At 38.4% G+C, this 20,951-nt stretch overlaps 1 protein-coding gene across 1 annotated transcript in view; it reads left to right on the top strand.

Moving 5' to 3' along the window:
- Proc-R (Proctolin receptor) overlaps positions 1-20,951 on the top strand; it is a 693,100-nt gene that overhangs the window by 274,260 nt on the left and 397,889 nt on the right. Inside the window, exon 4 of the mRNA XM_071594784.1 lies at positions 8,474-8,656. The gene's annotated coding sequence lies outside the window, so the exon portion shown is untranslated. The remainder of the gene's footprint in view (positions 1-8,473; positions 8,657-20,951) is intronic.

Raw genomic sequence — 20,951 nt, 5'->3', positions numbered from 1 at the left:
GAAAAAGTTTGTTCGCAGAAATAAACCAGTTAAGAGTTTTGAGTGGAGGTTGCGAGACTTCCGGCGAGGGAGCTTTGATTCGAGGAGAAATCCTTCCAAATCTTTCTCACCTTCGCCTTTGGGCATCGAACGAAACGTCCAGTCCATTCGGAACGAGTTGTACGTGCCGTTCGACAGAAATACATTCTGTGTACAGTCGCATTGCGCTGTCTTCCTATTTAGTATTTTTTTAACGTTGCGAACTCGCTCCCTTTGATCGCCTTTCCCAGATTCGTCCCAAAACACTTTCCTCTTTTTTTCCCTCCAGCCGGTGTATAAAAGTTCATTTTTCATCCACATTTCCGAAACAATTACCCGTTTAAATCCCTCCGACTTCCTCCGGTATTTCATATTACATTCATGCGCTTATATATTTTCGAGATGCTATTTTGTGGGTGTTACGCACGGTGAGTTTTACCACTCCCGGAGTGGGCTTTATTTTGCGATGTCCGCCCACCGAATATCCTCCCTCGTCCCATCGACAAGCGGAAGTGTAAGTGCGCCCGCTTCCTCCACATTGTGACGGACTCCGAAAAGTAATTACAAAATGCTCAAAGTCACCCGTTGATGGTTATGGTTCCATAATCTGGGTCCAATTTTTTCAACCCCCCCCCCCACATTACTACCTTCCCATCCTCAACAATGGAGGAATATCTGACCTACATCTGCATTTGCATTTTAAACAGTACGGAACAAAAGGGTGGCGTGCACCCGGGGCAGATCAAGCAAAATGACTCGCCGGAGTAATGAGTTTTCGCAAGGAAAAGTTTCGCTGCGGATGGACGTGCCAACACTATTTTCGTAAAGGATGTCCCTGGGGGACACTCTCTAGCATTCTCCATGCAAATACGGATCAGCGAGCGCCCTGTGCGTGTGTGAGAATTCGTTTTGACACGTCATTGTGGCCACGCTTCCGATTTTACTGTAAAGTTAGAGACAATAGAGTTCTCAACTTTGGTGATTTGGAAATATGCGGGCACGTTTCTGGGCCCCCGCAATGATCGAGAGAGTTGGGATTGATATACAAAATTTTTTTATATGATTTCACTTTCCAGTGAATGACATAAATTCGTTGATATTTCTTGTACTTGATTTAAATATGTATTTATTCTTGCTTTTTATTGAAAGTATAATTCACCATAATTAGTTTATAAAAAATGATATATTACCTTTCTGTTATTTATCATCCAAAATATATATTGTATGTAATGCCCATCAATGTGGCATGATGTGAAGATCACGTGAATAATTTTTCTCCTTAATATCAGGTAATTTTAAATTACACAATAAAAATCTAGCTAGCCATTTAAGAATAACTGCTGGCCCTTGCCTGGAATACGGCTTTGATATGGTGGAAAGACTTGTACGTTCCCATTGGCTCCTAATACTACTGCACTGGTAGAGAAATAATACATAATATATCTTGGTAGGGCCACCCGAGACGGATATATCGAGGGATAAGGGTCAGACGAAAGGTAATTCATGAATCTTTTGCTCCTGAGTCAGGCGGTTCCAAAGACGATTGACCTAAGTGGGGCGGCCATTTGGATGGTGGCGTGGCGTTAAAAACGCTATCGAGGAAGGCATCGGCAAGTATAAACATTATGCAGGGCTTAGTCCAAGCGATGCGTGTTACAAAATAGTTGTTAGGCATCGGCCAATATCTATATTTTCAATTTGTACGAGGGTTGTCTGAAACGTTTCCCATCTTAACATGATGACGGCAGCGCTCTTCAACAAAAGTTGAGGAATATGTTTGCGCATGCATTGAAAGGTAATCATCAAACATATATATTACCTATGATGACGATAACTATTAGCATAAAGTGGGGAGGGGGGCATTCGGCAGTGGAGCGATGCGGATGAAAGTCCGTCACTACCTTCTTCTCGGTAATAGTTCAAAAAGTGCATATTTTAGAGTAACTTAGAGGAATAAGGAGCGAGAGCAGACTCCAAGGTAATATACCGTAATACATATGCACAATTTTTTTCTCGATGGAAGATTCCTGCCTCCAGTCAAATTTCAAATATCATAAACTTCAGAATATCAACTGAATAGATAAGATTCTTTAGTCGGTCATGTTACACAAATCGGAATTAATAGGAGTATTCTATTGTTCAAAATATTGGTGGATATATTACCCAAATTCGGGGATTAAAATGTATTGAAATTGTTCTACTTTGACGAATGTACATTAAGATAAAATTGTAAGAGGGTAGAGTAGAAAGAAGAGTTACTATGAAGAAAATATCAATTAACCGCTTGGTAATTTTGGCGAAATTAAGGAATAAAAGAGTTGCCAAAATAGATTTTTACGTAATTTCCTTGTAAACTTTTATATTTACTGTAGAAGATGAGTTGCAATGGTTTAGTCATTTTGACCATGTTGTTGGAATCAAATATGTAAATTAAACGCATGGTATTTTCAAAATTAACTGAACATGGTTTGGACAAATTGTCTTTCCTTAAGGTTTATTTACTATCTTTTTATTACCCTGCTCCTTTAAAACTCGTGCATTTTTTTTATTTTTTACTTAAGAGCTCATATACATTGTTTATTATTGTCCTGAATATTATAAATTTCCACTAAACGTCGCGGCGGATATCTTAATAACGGCAGATTAATATGAATATCTTTAAAAAATAGTCAGTGCTTTGAACTCTGGATAAAGGAAAGCACTAGATACGTGTGAAACTATATACTCGTATTTATATATCTGTGATTACCTCACTTTCCTCAAAATATGTATAAGTTTTCCTGAGGGTGGTAATGAGAAAGCACTATGATAAAAGGGATGAGAGGATAGGTACAAGTGCGAGGCAGTTACCTTGACAACGATAATATTAGCTACTGAGGGATTCATGTGTTGTCTAGAGTAAGATGCGCATTTGAGTTTTGCGCGAAATTGCAAAGGCAAGTGAAGTACTCGTATTTGACATGGGAAGAGGAATGAAAAGAAATGCGTCGGCGTCAATCCACATGTGTGCGGAAAAGCCGTCTCATAAGACGAACGATGCTCGTCAACTCTGACGTTCGCTATATGCATTTTTACTTCGAAGTGCCTTTCCGCCTGGTTGGGTACCAAAATACCTTTGAAAATCAGCTACATCCGGGAATGGAATAGGCTATCCTTAGAAAACCAGTAGGTTAGCCAAAAGTGAACAATTACGCTTCGAGTTACACTTATCAGAGATATCTTAGGTTAGTTACTGAATTTTGAACATACATATTCAATTAACATGTCATTATATTTTCGGGTATTCCAAGGCATTTTCAAGGTCTAGGTAAAATTATGTCTGTCGTGTACCAATTTATATCTTGCTGGGTATACACTATACTCCGCAAAATCACCGCAGGGACGTGTGGGGGGGGGGGAATGTTAGAACGTCAAACCTTTAAGTAAAAATGTTCACTTATACATAAATACAAATCTATAAACAATTGTACTCATGTATGCATAAATTCTCATTATTATAATGCAGTAATTGATGCATTTGAGTAAATGTTAGAAGTGTTGATTTTTAAAGTTAGAAAGTAGGAGTTTTTACGTCTAATTTGCTATTGTTATGTAACAACCATCTTCGCAGTATTCTTGCGTCTTAATTAATAGTTTTTTTGCCTGTGTGTGTAGAAATGTGTACGTGTATATATGTATATGTGAATATATATATATATATATATATATATATATATATATATATATATATATATATATATATATATATATATTGCCATAATCAAAGTGGTCTGATCACTGATTGTTTTGATGCCAATCAAAATTCAATGGCTCAACTAGATCGTTTCCCGGTACACCTAAATGCTATCGAAAGTGTTCTTCAAAGGGCAGTGTCCGGGACGAGGTTGGAGGGCTGTGCGTGCTGAAAATCCCGAAACCGTACATTCCGTTTCTCCTTCCGTAGGGGGCAAAAATCCTCGGAAAAAAGTCGGGAGACGGAACACGACACGAAAAAACATGGAAGGGGTGGAGTCCGCGAACAGTACACGGCACGCGCGTTTGGGCACGCGGAGGAAACAAAAGCGTTCCGCAGCGGAGTAATTAAAGGGAAGCCGAGACACGGATCCCGCATATTGGAAGTCAGCTGCGTCAATATTTAAACGTACACGGGCAGTACGCGGGTACTTATTACGCGATGACGAAGCACGGGCAATAAGCATCGGGAGGGTGAGGCAGGAAGAATGAGATTCCTCCGTGATACTGTAATACCCTCCCGGCGCACGATGCTATCCCATCCGCCCGTGCAAAGTGCGACGCTCAGCTTATTCGCGCGGATAGCAAAAGCATGTCTCTCTGTCATGGGGGATGCGTGCGGGGACTCATAAGATGTGATTTGAATGGGCAGTATATTTCAACGAGGCATCCACTCTATTCTCATCCAGAGAGAATGAATCCTAGAGATATAAAAAGTGCGAGGGGCATAAAATCTATTATTCTATTCGAGGAGAAAGGTTCTCTTGCGCAGTTAAAAGTTGACTTTTGAGCAGCGGCTTAGAACAGCTCTCTCAAAAACAAGGATACATACATTTTGAATTAATGTTGAAGTTAAATTCGCATGAATTGAGGTTTTTTTGCAACTTTAGGAAGAGTGGAAATTCGTCAATGCTTTATTTTTTTGTAAACTAATATTTATTAGCGTTGTTGGCTGGTTATGTATGTATGAACCGTAAAATGTCTTTATTCAAGCACCTGCAGAGTTAATGGAAAATCGAACTCGAGCACGATCTGTCACGCTTTATTCCCTGAAATCCAGATTAGCTACTTGAGAGAAATACATCAGAAGTTTCAACAACATATATTTCTACCATTATTAGCGTGTTTATTTTTGATTCTGATGATCATTTCGTATTTCACCATTCGATCATTTCGCCAATTTTTGCATCAGAATATATAGAAATGCAGAATGGTATTATAATGAAATTCGTAACAGTCTTAAATTTTAAGATTGGGGGCAAAGGATTATTTTGTGTGTCGTCTAGATGGTCAGCTATTTATTTGATAAAATTATGCTGTAATTCTTTTGGCAATTCTTACTTGAGATATAGCCTTGAGTTCATTGTCATAGATTTTAAAACAATATTGTTACAGCGGTACAAGGCAGCAGCATTAAGCTTGCGATAAAAATCGCCGAATGTAATCGGTTATTTTATGTGAGAAATTTGAAACCTGCATCTTCATTGGAAAAAAGTTAAATAATTTTAGGAATTCAATGCATGTGATTTTTGCATATGCATAGGTGAACTTTTAGGTAAGAAATCTAAAATTCCCATTTCACAGAGGGCTTGATGAGTTTTAAAGTCATATAGAAATCGTGATTATTTGTTGTGAATACTTTTAAGCCAGCGGTAGTTGAAAAGTTGTGGAAAACTATTAATGAAAAACCCAAAGTCATTTATTGATTTCAAATATCTAGTAATGTATACTCGGTCGTAAATGATTTCCCTTTAAGAGGATTGAACTTGATATATGGATAAAAGCGCGCAAACACAGCGTGGAACATGATCATGGAAAGGGTCAGAACTACTTATGTCATCCGAAAACCAGCGTTTTCGTTGAAACCCATAAGTCTATTTATTTTCGTCAAAGCCGTCGATTTATTTTCGGTCGCACCTATTTCTCCTCACTCCCAGGGAGAAGAAAGGAAAAAAATCATCTTTCATGCGAAATCATTTGCGTTCGCAGCCTTGTGTTTTTCCTCGGGGACTTATTTTTGAAAAAAAAATCCCTCACCTCACCCCAGTGGAAATATCTCTCTCCGCTCCTTGAGAGGAGACAATATAAGGGTTACCCAACATTTTCACCGAAGACGTGGGTTCGTGTAGGGTGAACGTTGAGTGTGGATGTGCCAGGTTTACGGCTATGGGGTGGGTGGTAAAAGCCACCGACTGAAATCATCACGGCCAGCTCTTCCCGGGCGCGAAAGGTAGCAGGCAGTGGACCTTCTTTTTGCATTTTTTTTCTTCGGTCCATAAGGTAGAAACGTGGGTGACCACTCACCATGGAACGTTCGAATAAAACGTCACGTAAGCGCGCGTGTGTGTGTGTGTGGGCGCGCCCTGACCTTTATTTGCACCAATCTTCCCTAGGCCACAAGGTCAGCTCCGATCACGTCTACCGGTCCCATCTTCGGATCGGGGACATTCCGGCGCGATTGAGAATTGTCATCATCGGATCCAGAAGGGAACCGGTGGAATATTTTTCTCTCGAGCGAGGAGGTTATTCCGAGGTCATGGCATGCCTCCCTCCCCTCCCGTCGATACTTTCAAGAGAGATATATTCTACGGTTCTTTCAAAGAGAAGGTGCATATGGCTTTTTTGATGAAAATCGATGAATCGATGGAGAAATTCAAGATTCTTCTTCGTAAAAATTTAAAAGCATAAAAGAATGAACGTAAACTGTAATTTATTGGTGTTATCTTATCCACTTTTGAGTAATTCTTAAACTTTCAGTTTCGGACGTGGCTTAGTGGATATTGTGGTTATCCTTAGTAAAAGTAGACTTTGTATTTAAGAATTTTTGGTAAAACTATGTGGGTAAAAATTACGTCTATAGTGAAAAATAACTTTGCATTTTGCATACTTTTATTTGAACGTGGCACGTAATAGCAAAGGTATGTCTCATCTAAACGTTAAGCAAATCGGCGCATTCTTAAATGAATTAAGTGAAATAAGTGAGAATTCCCGACTGCGATTTTTGTTGAAATGGAAAATTATGACTTGTGAAGACTGCAGGATGATTATTTATATTCTTATACATTCGTCGAAAGCTGTTTCTTTTCGCTTGTCCCTCGCGTAAATCTTTTACAATTTCTGAATTTGAGCATGATATAAACATAATTTGCGTGGCACGAATTTTTTAAGCATTTTTGGCATGCACTTCATATGAATGTATTCCAACGTAATACTTATGAAGTTCATTCGTCACGTCAGAAAAAAATTAACTTAAATCACACTGAATTCTTAATTGATAAAAGTTCGATGGTGAAAGCAGGAATAAACTGGACTGGGCAACGGAAAGAGAGTGAACACAATACTCCCACATTACAAGGACACTGGACCTCTTTTACCATGATATTTTCGTAAATATTTTACATGAGGCAAAGTAGATAAGTTATTTTCTCCTTTCCGAGTTGCTCAATCAACGATGACTTCGTCAACCCTTATTCATCCCATGTTGAATCATCCATGAAATGTTTTCCATAGTTTATTTATAGTCAGACATGTATCAATTAATGTTTTCCGTTCTACTCTATCTACAAGCTAAATGAATTATTAAGCCAGCAATTACTAGATTGCCTCCCATAACATATATTTTGGCTTGTGATATAATTGTCATGGGCTTCTAGTTTTCTTCCAATTTTTTTGGCGAAGTCCTTTCTAGTCTTTCACTGCTCACTGTTGTAGAAAAGACTCACGCAAGGAAACAGCTAAAATGGAGCGAAAAAACTCGAGCTCAACGGAAGTCTCGGGAAAACTTCACACCGTTAATTATTTTAACAAATTAATTCTAATAACAAAGAAGTATTGAGAGGAATTTAAGTGGGAAGGAATTTGATAAAAGAGACGAAGAAAAGGAAAATTAAATTTGTTGGACATGTTCTCAGGTATAACAACTTCCTGTTAAATATAATGGGGGGGGGGAATAATAGGAAAAAAAGGAAGAGGAAGGCCGAGAAAAAATTTGAAGATGATATAAAAAGTACATTGAGGGTAAAAACCTACAATGACCTAAAAAGAACGGCAATTGAGAGACCCTAATGGTTGAAATGACAAGGATCCACCTTTAAAAGGTGATGATTACTTCTAATAAGTATAAGTAGCCATGGACTTCGCGTAAAATTTATCTTGCAGTATGCTTCTAATGCACTTAATTGAAGTCCCAAAATTTAATGGGTCACTTCGAACAATCAACTAATTGTGTAGTTTCAGGCGTGGTACCGTGGAATTTGAACCAAATGAAGACCAAATGGTAGCAACTTTCTGCTAGATAATCATTTATTACATTGATAGTGTAATAAATCGAAAAATTAGTCCTTAAAATTTTTATAATTATTGGCAATCCTTACATGAATAGATTCTTTTGAATTCTGATGCATGTAAGAAACTCAACTCATGTGAATCGCCACTCGAGAGGCATCTCATTCAATCTACGGTGCATCTCAATGTGATTATTGTCAACCCTGTTGGCTCTCTTAGTCACCGGTTTCTCAATAAATAAATGTCTCACAACCAGATGACATCTCAAGATCGCGCTAACAACGTGGTCTTAGCTTAGCAGAGGGAAAGAAAAGTTTTCCAGATGACTAAAAGTTTATAATTAACACAGCCCCGTGCTCCATAATTCTGCCCTCACTAATGCCTTCCGCCTGCTAATGAAAGGTTTTTTAAATTTTTTTTATTTCTTTTCTCTTTCCAGAGTCCTCACGCTACGTTTCAGAAGATTAACTTCACTTCACAACTCCACCGACGATTCAAATGAAAGGAATATATGCCAAAACCGTGTATAAACGAAGTACACGGAATTGAGAAGACATTTTTAAAATCCAGCCCCACTCTAGTGGACAGAGAGAGGATCTGTTTGCATCAGCATGCTTATACAGTAAGTACTTTTATGGATGATTTTAATGCATTCTCTCAGTACTTACTGGATTAGAATTCCGCAAGCATGTATGCTGGAGTTTTAATTTCTAAAAGCGCATTCGACGTCCGTGAATCAATCGGGTGGTATCACTCCAACGTCAATTGGATTACATTTAATGAAGAATAAAATCTTCAATTTTTATGTAGTGTTGCTCTTTCTGTCTCAGGATCAATTATTCATCGAAATTGCTCTGCTTGAGTAATACCGTGTTCTAAGTTCCTGTAAATTTACACCGAGCAGCATCAATTAGTATCATAACTACTATTACGAAAAGCTCAATTTTTCAAAGTTTACTGGCCTCTTTATTCGGGCACACATGTGTTAACGTATATCGAGGCTGGGAAAAATGGTCCAGTTTCCAATATTGACCCACGATTTGAAAGTGTAAATTGGTTGGAACCAAATATTGGCATTTCAGTAGAAATGGTGTGTGTAGGGTTTGTTATTTTCCCGATGCACAATTCTAGTGAAATCTGCGGGTTTTCCGCCTGGTCACAGTCACGTATTCATCTGCCGACGCTTCGATGACTAACCCTGTCATCGTCCTCAGCGCATTGATACCGATTACGCCGGGATGACCCGGAATCAACGCTCTGAGGACGATAATGAAGTTGGTCATGGAAATGTCGGCAGCTGAATGCGTGACCCGGTTGAAAACCCCGCTAAACTATACATCTACTCTTTTTTTTAGTGTACCACCTCTTTGACTCGTGATCAAATGAGGTGCCTTTTAAAAAATTACATATCTACCATTATATTATATTGTTAATACCACTTAGAGATGGTTGTGGCCTTATGCGATTACTTCTGACTCCCAAGCTACAAAAAAGTAAATAATAAGATCATTTTTCACATTTAGGAGTCTGAAAAAAATGCTTAATAAAATCCTGATTTCATCTCCGCTGTCACCCATGGTCTTTATTCTCCCAATTATCCTATATCGATATTATGAAGAAAACTCAAAGCAATTGGGCTCAAAAATCGCAGTATGTGATAGCAAAAATAACATTACGTGATATAAACTGAAAAGCTGGTAAAAATCATTCGCCTTGACTGGGATTGGAACCCAGATCCCTCAATATCCGGTCGAGTGCTTTAGCCACTTAAGCTACCGAGGCGTCATCTTAAACTCTGAAATTTTGGGGCTTTTAAAGGAACAAGATGTTGTGACGAAATACCGTACATACAATGTCACAGGCATTCGTAGTCGTGCGCAAGGCGCCACAGTCCACGAGGTTAAAGCCAACTTTAAACACTTATGGTGTTTTCACTTTGACAAATTCCAAAGAAACGCACATTAGCGGATGACTCCGTTAAAAGTTACTGTTGCGGCATCTCCCGCAGTTTCTTTGGAATTTGAAAAGCTGGTATTTTGTCGAATGTCTTTTGTGATAATGTAACTTCACCTTGCAGTGGTTGTACTCAGACTACGACTATATGATTTGGTTTCAAGGTTATATAACGCATGTGAGAGAGACTGAAATAATACAGACTAAAACTCTGAATCCGCTGAAAACAAATCGAAATACATGTGATTTTTAACGGCTTTTGCGCTAAGGTAGACACCGCAACTGCTTGGTTAATCGGCTGGGGCAATAGCAAATTGAATGACATTGAAAACTTTCGAGATAAAATCCTGTCTTTAAATTGCCAGGAGAGCCAATCTGGATAGAGATCAGTCTCTCCCATAACCGGCTATTGAGGAACGTAAAATTAATTTTGATATCGATATTGCATTTGGCACGTCAATCACAGAGATGATTTTGGGGAAAATTGGGATATGTACTCGAAATGAAAGTTTTAGTCGTTTGAGCTAGGTGATTACAGGTATATAGCTATAAAGCGTACACAGAATTACGGACGAGTGCAAGAGAGCAGATCAGGGGAAGTAGAGGGGTGTGGGAGACCGGAATACACAGATGATTTGGTTTCTAAAAATCCTTGATGCTAAGGTGAATTAAATGAGAATTAAGTGAGATTGCATGTACATAATATAAAAAAACCATAAACACAGTAATCAACCCGAGGGTCGGTTTAGTAGGTGATGGTAGAAATCACCCATTACTAAGTCCTATACGGCGTATGAAATGTACACATCAGGGTAGGGGGCCAGTTCCTTTCCCTGTCGCGGTTATGGTTTCCCAGGAAGATCTGGTACCCGAAAAATTGCTTGGCTGGAGCTGCAGGTGCTCAGAGTACCTTGTCCGGGAATCGAACCCGTATATATATATACATATATATATATGTATATATGTATATATATATATATATATATATATATATATATATATGTATATATATATATACACACATATATATATATACATATATATATAGATATATATATATATATATATATATATATATATATATATATATATAATTATAACCATAAACACAGTAATCAAACCGAAGGTCGGTTTGGTAGGTGATGGTAGAGTTCGCCCAGTACTAAGCCCGACGGCGTGTGAAATTCACACATCCGCACGCACGCACATGAACATACACTCATAATTGACATATACAGACCGCAAGGTATAGGTATTAAAGAATTCATATAATAATATGAGGTAAATTGAAGTGTAATTTATTAGAAAAACGAGATAAGTGTATTTGCGAATATTCTTGAGTTTATCATAACTCACGCTATTCAAATGTGCTAGTTTTTATCATCGTCAGCATTGTAAGAAATTTAGCGATTTGGGCGTGTATTATGCATATGCAACAGCGTGAACGGACAACTAACCTTCAAACCAAAAACATACCATAATTAATTATACCTATAACTCTTCCCTTTCTTTGATGAATAGTCTGTCTTTGGTTGAATGCACTAGTTTCACATTTGAGGCAACTTGATATAGGTATTTTCCCGTTATTGGTATTTTGAATCCCTTGAGATTCCCAAATTCTCTGTGGACAATTATTATATATTCTCGCAATGTTTCCACTACGTTTGCTAGTTGTAATGCTTCGACACTTTTCTCGCTTCCTCCCAATTTCTTCGCGAAATGAAATGGCGAAGGACGTCACCTCGCTAGGTGCAAGGGAAAAATAACGGCAGGAAGAGGAAAGTGGATGCGATTCGGAACCGGTTCTTGTCTTCCAACATCCCCTGTAGGTGTCAGATTAGTACGGGTAAAGTGAAATACTAGCCGAGAGAGACAAAACGGAAGAAAAGCAATACGATAACGATTGGGAGCACGTATAAATCACCACTTCGCAATTTTGAAGATTTGGCGAGAGAGAAAAGAGAAATTTCGGCTCTTTCTATTTTTGGCGCAGGCCTTTCTTAATTTTTTTCGCAGCCTTCAACAAGACCTCGCCAAGGTCGCCTCGGGCCGGTGTCAGCCCAGTGAGAGTACGTAAGAACACGTCTTTCTTGGCGTTGTGGCGTGGCGTTCAAACTCCATCTCCCTCCCTCCCTACCATTATCCCCCGCTCGAATCCGATCTCCTCGAGGGCTTTTCGCTGCCTCCCTCTCCATCTTAATTGACTCGCTTCCTTTGCGATGCCTTCCGAAGGCCCGTCCCGTCCCATCGGCTAAATTGATCGAGGATCAAGATCAAGAACATTTAGTGATGAGTAATCAAGCAGTTTGACTGCAGTTAGTGGAAGAAAACAATACGGGCAATCTACAATGAAAACTCGTGGCGCCGCTGGATTCCTTTACGTACTCAGTAATTTCCTTTACTTGGTATTTTCCTTCATTCGACATTTTCTTGTACTCTGCATTTTTCCTTCGAATGCATCCTATTTTCTGTTACTTGGTTAGAGTTTTGACCACAGGTCATTGTTTTTAATTGGACATACGAATTTTTTTATTTCGATGGGAAAATATTAGTGCTAAATCATCATCCCAGCCCTTTTATGAAAGTGAAATAGGAAATATCTGTTTATTCACTTGGGCAATTTCTTTCTCAATGAAGTAAAAAATATGTATCTCTCCACCCAATTCGGTGGAAAGATAGTTTTTTTTTTAACTTCAGTGATAATGGATTTCAGCAAAGTTAAGCCTGAAAACATCGAATATGGTAATTTATCTCCTTAAAAACTGTTGCGACGTCGTTTCATCTACAGCAAGTTTATATGAAAATTATTTAGTGCTATGGACAAGTATTAAAATTAAATGTTGATTTTTTTGATTTGTAGAAACTTATTCCAGCTTTGCTGTAAAAGTTCAACTTCAAAGAGTTAAATTTTTAAACTTTTAAACCTTAAAAATCGCATCCACCTCGATTGAAACTTTTTAAAAGATAAATCGTGCAACCATCTTTTCTCATCATACATATCAAAAAACGTTTGGAAACGTATTCGTGTAAGTACAGCGATATTGAAAAGTTGGTATTGAAAGATGTACTCGGCCACCTTCACCTTCGCATTGAAACATTAGTAACCTTGGAAGAGAGAGAGAGAGAGGGAAAGTGCATCGCAGAGAGGGAGACAAATCCATATTTCGCTCCAAAGACTTGGTTTAGTGCCCTAGGCAGAGTAATATGGATGTTGTGGACTGGGTAAGAATCGGCAGGTTAGGTTGTCTGCACCGTTTGGGATGAAACATCAGGCGAGGAGAAAAAAGGGGAGGTGTGAAGTGAAGAGGTTAAATTCTACGGCGAAATTTCCCTCTACTCTCGAGTCACAAAGAATGCGTCTCAAGCCACGAAAGGCGATCCACATCGGCACTCGCTCCACTCAAACACGGACAAGCAAATGCGAAGATCAAACCTTTGCCTGGGATTTCGACTCGGGAGCTCGCTCTAAGGGAAAAGAGAGATGGACGGTGAGTGATGCAGGAAAACTTTTCTTTTGTCAACGTGTCGCGTCGTTTTATTTTCGCCCACCCCACGTATGGCCACGTCGTGTTTAATAGACACGCCCAGGAGGACGGTATCGCCCTATTGTTAATCAAAATAAAAATAATCCTATCGTTATCAGTATTAGCTAATAGTACAAGTATTTTCCCGATTTATATGGGATATAAAGGTAATCACTTGACTAGCTCTGTTCCTATCCCTAGTATTTCTCCTCTTTCGGTTAGTGATCATGATCTTAGGTATACTCGTACTAGATAGTAGAGGTAGATTACGTGCGTTGTTATCACTTTACCTATCTGGAAAAATACGTCTTTGGGTCTACAAATACGTATGATTGGATTGGATTGTCCCTATGAATCCTGGTGTTAATAAAGTGGTTTAATCAGAGAGTAAGAATAGGGCCATGGCGTATGTTAGGGACCTATTAGGATTATTAATAGGTGTCATCCACATGTTGCCCGCAAGTCTGATGGTCGGATTGTCTTTCGAATTTTTTCAGAGAAGACTATAAATGTCGTTAAAGTGGTATTATATTAGGTAAGGTGCCTTGGGGAATTAAGTGGTCAAGCATGTGCTGGATGTGATGTGTCCATTCGTAATTTATAAAGGAAATCATATTTTACCCACAATCACAGAGAGTAAAATCATGAAATAAGCTCCTCATTTAATCCTGTCTCTGCCGAAGGTCGGAAGCGGACCTCGCTGCGATGTATTCGAGTGGTCATGCGTTCCCGGAAGGCGAGATGAAAAATGAATTATTAGGACAGGATTATCCAGTTTCCATTCTCATCGTTCATAGTCATCGAAATGCGGCCTGACGCCTTAGTTGGTAAGCCGTTCGGCTTCTGCATTGTAGAGCCCTAGAGGGACTGGAGGTGAATAAAATGGTTCCCGTGCCCTGTGAATTTGACGCCGCGGCGTTTGATTCACAAGCCCACGTTCCACGTTATGGAGAGAAAGGAGTTACTAGCTAAAAAGTCATATTTGCATCGAAGTTCCAAAATGAATGCGAAATCCTCGCAAATTCTCAGGGAATTTTGCGATCATAAATGTTTAAGGGTTTGCTATTTCAGTGTATGAGATTGGAACAACTTTTGTTCAGTTTTTAACGCTCCTGACATTATACTAGAAAGAAGTTAAACATCTTGTTCATCGTTCGTACCAACGAGTATTTTGGATTTTTAGGTCTTGGTTAGACATGCAAATTTCGGATTGGTTGATTACCGTAGTTACACATATTTCAACCCCTGCCTTCTTCTTTAAAACTCGTGGAACTTGCTCTCTTCGTATTTCGTTGGAGAATTATCATCATCGCAGGAAATGCTGAGAATTAGAAGTAGGTGTTCTGTGGTGGGAAACTTAATTTTTTCAGACTATTGAATGGTGATGTTACCCAAAGGAACGTCTTGAATTTGCAGGTTTTAAATTTAAATGTTTTGGATGCGAATCATGATCCGAGGCGAATAATGAGGATTTGGGCATTTCCTGACAACCAACGAGGACATCCGATATCCCATTCTTCCTTTAGTCAAAATTGCGAAAACCCTAATTTAGGAAAAATCATAGACTAAAAATCATAGCTCTTATTCTCCAGAAGAATGTATTATTCCAATCGAAGTTCATTTAGGCGTAGCCATAATAAGATACTTGAAGAAAGAATCTCGATTCCTGATATTCCGGCGCTTGCAAAACGGTGCCTATAGAGAGTGATTTCTTCTGTAAGAATTTTGAACTGGAATCCGCCCTTTAAATCTGAAGCAGCTTCTTTCTTTCTCTTACTCCCATGGGTAGGAAATTTTTCACAATGCTCCCATGGGTAGGAAAATCAGGGCTATAAATTAACGAATTTCTCCAACGCTCCATTGCGTGTCCGGGAAAGTTAATCGCTACGCTCCGTGAACTCGGAAAATTGTTCCTGGATTATGAAAACTCCTTTGCCTTTCGCTGGCGAATTTGACTTAATAATCCCTTATCTGTCTATACTCAGATACCAGAATCCCCCAGCCTGAACAACCAGTCATGGTTGCAGCTGAAGCAGTCGAAAAAACTGTATAAAAATTGGTTAATTTATTTGCATCTCTCTGCATTGTGACTACATTTAAAAAAATGCATGCATAATTAATTTCAGTAGGAAATACCTTGGGTATCAGTAAATGAATATCAGAAACTTTGTCCAGATGCATTCATAATATATTCCATAACATTCATGCATAATATATTCGCATAAATGGATTTTAAATATATCCACTTAAATGGATATCAAATACTCGTATACTCCCATAAAAGTGTGCATAATATACAAGTGTTCCCATAAATGGAAATGAAATGCATTCATTCCCTTAGAGACATTCATTTTCATGGATGAATATAAAATGAATTCCATAAAATGAGTTGGAAATATATTCCTTAGAAAATCACTTGAGATGCATGTATTTATGTATATTTTTTCATGGAGTGAATATATATATATATATATATATATATATATATATTTATTTATTTATAAATATATTTCTTAGAATACATTTATTAGTGGACCTTGTGAAATTATTTGGAAATGCATGTCTAAGAAATACATAATCGATAGGTAGGTGATGTACTTTCAATATCATGTGCTGTTCATTCGTCCAGTATTGAAATTATCAATTTAAAATATATTTAGATAAGAAAAATAAATGTATCCACAAAACTTATGATAAGAAATAATTCCTGTATGAGAACACTTTCACCGAAAACCCCTCCAAAGTTGTTCCATTTACACATCAGGTGCACGGGCAGTTGATTTATTTTATTATTTTCCTAAAACAGAAGGTGATTTATTTTGAATTTATTATAATGAAGACTTTTTCAAAGCTTATCCTCGACGTCAGCGCAATCTTAAAAAAATTAAATTTTTCAGTATAGATCAGCAGAAACAGGTTAAATTTCTTAATAAGTTTGGCTTAATTAATACTAATGCAACAAATTATTACGCCCTTTTAATGATGCCTAGTACTGCAATTAGTAAAATCTTATAAAACTTATTCACAAAATAAAAATACAAGTGTCAAAATTCAGTTTATAATTAATAAAAGCACCTTGTATTTTTAAAATAAGTTTTACAGGATTAATTAAGATATTATTAAAAAATCAGCACACCTTAGGATAAAGAAATTGCATCACATTTAATATTGCCTCTACGTAAATGCATTGAGCATGCACTCACCATTATTCGTACAACTGATACAAGAGTGTGATTCTCTATGCCATGAAGTACTCTAGGTATCATTTATTTGCAAATAAAATGAACTTATATTCATTCCGGAAACAACTATTATGCAGACCGACTGCGAACAACTGCCATTTTTGTCCTTCTCCCAGACTCGATCATGGACCCGTTCAACAATTGACCGTGGAGGAACAGTGTTAGTCCTTTAACTCATACAAAAGACTAGTCTGATTTGCGTGTTGAGGAACGGATATGAGCATTTTGCAATTTTAATTGAATATGACTTCAATTGACGGAAATCTGCTGGAAGGCGATATTCTTTTCTTTTTTGAAGATGATGTTTACGCCTTTAAAGAGCTTTAAAGTTGGAGTTAAGGTGTCGATGGAACTGTTTTGTGCCACCTTTTAAATGTCGTCACTAAAATTCTTTCCTTTATTCTTAATAAACTTGGCTCCATTGGATAATTCGAAAGTTTACGAATTTTATAAAATGTTGCTATCTCAGAGTAGCATACACACTCGGTCAAGTCTGTATTAACCCGTAAATGCAGGAATATCGAATTCTTTAACAGCAATGCTAAAAAATATCACAGATTAATTTTCAATGGCGATGCATGTTTCAGTACCCTGTGGGATATTTAAATTGTGCTTGACTTCCTATGTCCCGTAAATTACCATTGTAGCATAATGAATGTGAAAGTTATCGCATAAGTTGCCAGAATTCCAGAATTATACTAGACAGTGAAAGATGATCATTTCATTACATTGGGAATAAATTGCGGCATAAAAATTTGATGAGAAGTGGAGAAAAACATTTTCTGAGATCGTTGCGAAAACAATAAAATAGTCTATTAAATGCTGCAAAATATTGCATCAGAATTCCATAACTATGATATAGTGTGATAGTTATGGCCATGTATAACAAAATAGAATCCATAAAAATATATTACGAAAAGTGTCAACTGAGAGACCCTAAGAGACACGTTTTATTTTGACCGCAGTTTTGGGAAAGGCGTTGAAAATTAAAAATAAATATGCATATAAAAATACAGAGGAAAACGTTTTAAAATCCTGGTTCGGGCGAGTGAGATAGTTTTCAGAATATGAACATAGGTTTCCATGAAGTAAATTACTAATGGATTTGTCAGATATGTCAGACAAACTTGGTAAAAAGTTAATGGTGAATGAACGTTTTAGTTGACTAGTAAATACAGAGGTTTTATTGAGGTCATTTAAAGGGTAAGTCTAGGTAAATCATTTAAATATGAGGTTGAGAAAAGTCTCAAAACAATTTATTTTTTGACTAAAAAACGCGAGTGTAGAATGTTGACACATTTAAAAAGTATCGGAGTGATTGTGGGAAGAAGTGAACTGGTAGGAAAGGAAAACGAAAGAAGACATGCTATCTCTAGTTGAAACAAAAAGAGATTGTTGTTTGGAATAAAATAAGGCAAAAAAATTGGTTTCGGAACATTTTTATAGATTGTTATGCTATATACGGCACAAAATAGGGGACGAGACATCTTGAAAAAGAGCGAACGTGATTATGGAACTGATATTGGTTATGATACATTGATTTAAATTTCAAAATTACTCTCGCGATACAATTTTAGCCGTAGGCTCGAAAGTTTGCCCTGGCAACACAATGGTTGCAGAATCGAATTAAACTTTGGAATCGGCCAGCTTTGCTATGTTAAATGGCGTGATTTAGTCTAAACTTGCCAAAGCCTTATACATCGAAATCTACTACTGCCCGATTGCATCCCGCTGAGTGGGAATAGCAGGATTTTAAGAGCGATGCGACTGTAGATAAGAGTAGTTTGCATTAGTTCAGTTGATGATATTTTTAATCTAGATTCGTAGATGACATCTGATCCCTGGGGATCAAGACCAGCTATGCGTACACCTGTTCGACAATGGGACACGGACTGACAACAGCAAAACTCGATTGGTAACAGGCGCGAAGATTGTTGATGCCAGACAGAGTTGATTTCATTGGTAAGCCGCTCCCCTCTATATCCCAAATGCTCTAGGGTTTCCCACAGAACGCATCAGACTGTCTTACTCGGTCATCTGGGCTATGAAGTCGACCAATGAGCGTTAAACATTTAAACGTTCCTCGCGCCGCCCTGGAATTTCACCACCCGATGTTAATTTTCGTAGGCCTCGCAAATGACCTCGAACCTCGCACGCTCCGCCCCAGGACCGTTCTCCCATCTGTAATCGCTTCCGCCTCCCGTCCCACCCCTCTCGTAAACCCCTCCGGCCAGACCTCGGTTGCCTCCGAAATACCAAATGCAACACGCGAGTTAGAAATGCTGGGAAGGGCTGCGATTTTTTTTCAGATTTCATATACGTACCATATTGTCCATTTACATTCTAAACGCAAATATGATGATTTAAGAATATAAACATCTTTTTTCTGCAGGTGTAACATCTGCGGAAAAATTGTCGTGTTAAATTAATTTGAGAACAGCATAAAATGTTAAAATAATAACGGTATATTTTAAATCACCTATAAGGTATGTGTAATATCTTATTTCAACATTTCAAGACCAGGGCACTATTTTACTGACAAGTAATTGTAGGTGAATATCGGTTTATATTTTATAGTACTAGTATATAGGGGAGGCGACCGACAGCGGAGGTCATTAGCGCCATTAGGGATGGACAGGAGAGGATGAAGGGTGGAGAGAAACCCGGCGTCGGCCGGGTTAGCCTACTCCTTACGAAAGGCGCTAAGGGGTCCGCAGCTTAACGTTCCATCCGACGGACGGCGTACTCACTCAAAGTGCCCTCCTCAAAGCACTTCAAGTAGGGATCGAGATACCACTGAAAAATATTCGACACCGCCGGGAATAGAACCCGGGCGGGAAGTCAGTACGATAGTCACCGCACCATCTCGCCCCCCTTATAATTTGTTTTATCTTTGGAAAGAATTGAAATCAGCTATATCGTATCTATTTTCTTTATTTTCATCATATCAGTCTGGGAATACGTGTACTTATGAGTGTAGTGTTACTTTTTGTCGCAGAGACAGTATGTTTGAGCAGATTTGCTATTCTATCTTTAAGTTTGCGGTATTCCCTCATTTTTACTACATTGACCCCACCCCACCTGGTGCACCATTCGTGAATAATTCTTGAAATTAAATCGCTTGGAATTATTTTCCGTGTTTTATCTGCCGTCATAAAGGTCGTATATGATAACATCATCGGAGCAAATTTACTGCCTTGATTTTTTTCGAACCGATGTCAAAGACGCATAAAAGGAATAATAAATGGCCAATTGAATTTCTCTCTTATGCCACAAATGATTGAGCATCATCTTAAACTCCTTAACAAAAAAAATTATTTCTTATTTGGCTCTAAAAATTCCAAAAATATCCATTTTTGGGTGAATTCTGTTGAATAAATTTGGTGAACCTTCTACCCCTTTTTTAAGTAAAAGGAGAAATCCCTACGGCACCTATATATTGATATCCTTGATCTACTCATCAATGGGCAACACCTGTTATTAATATACAACATGTGTTTCGGTTCGATGTGGAGATTATCTTGGATGGATATGATTGGAATGGGATATCATGAGCCTTTTAATATAGCGCCTAGTAATAAGCCGCAGAAGTTTATCCTACATATCATTACACCCACAGAAACTTTCCTGACGCCTTTATCTCCTTCTCTCGCCTTCTCTCTCTCTCTCTCTCTCATATATGCGTGACCATTTGTAGGCATCCACCGGCTTCCTTTTGATATTCAGTTTCATGATGCCATGCGAGAGAGACCTCAAACTACCGAGTGCCTAGCGCGATCGTCGAGGATTAGGGTAGGACATGGCAACCCGAAATGCATTCTCCCAAGAGGATACCAAATTAGGATAGGTTGGCCAAATAATGGTAGGCGGAAAAGGGTGTGATCTCCCCAAGAACGCTGCGGTCATCGGGTGCCCGTGATTCTCTCTACAAGGCAGTTCTCACGCTTGCGATTCCCATGAGGCGGTAGGCGTGAGGTTGGTCCGAGCTCGTCTCGGTTATGCTTCATGCCGTACTTTCCTTTCCTGTCCCGCAAGACGAGGCTGCTCATCCCTCACCTCTTCCCTCCGCTCCTTCAGTTAAAATCGTTAAAACCGAAGCGAGCAGATGTCAGCCAAGCTCATTTAAGTCATACCGAAAATGTTCCAAGCATTAATAAATGATGCCCATGCAATTTTGTGGTAGATTGCGGTCGTTGTA

This window comes from Hetaerina americana, unplaced genomic scaffold, assembly GCF_022747635.1.
Source record: "Hetaerina americana unplaced genomic scaffold, ioHetAmer1.1.p SCAF_7, whole genome shotgun sequence".
Classification (NCBI taxonomy): Eukaryota; Metazoa; Arthropoda; class Insecta; order Odonata; family Calopterygidae; genus Hetaerina; species Hetaerina americana.
Note: the sequence above shows the minus strand (reverse complement) of the source record. Positions and strands in the feature narration are given on the sequence as shown.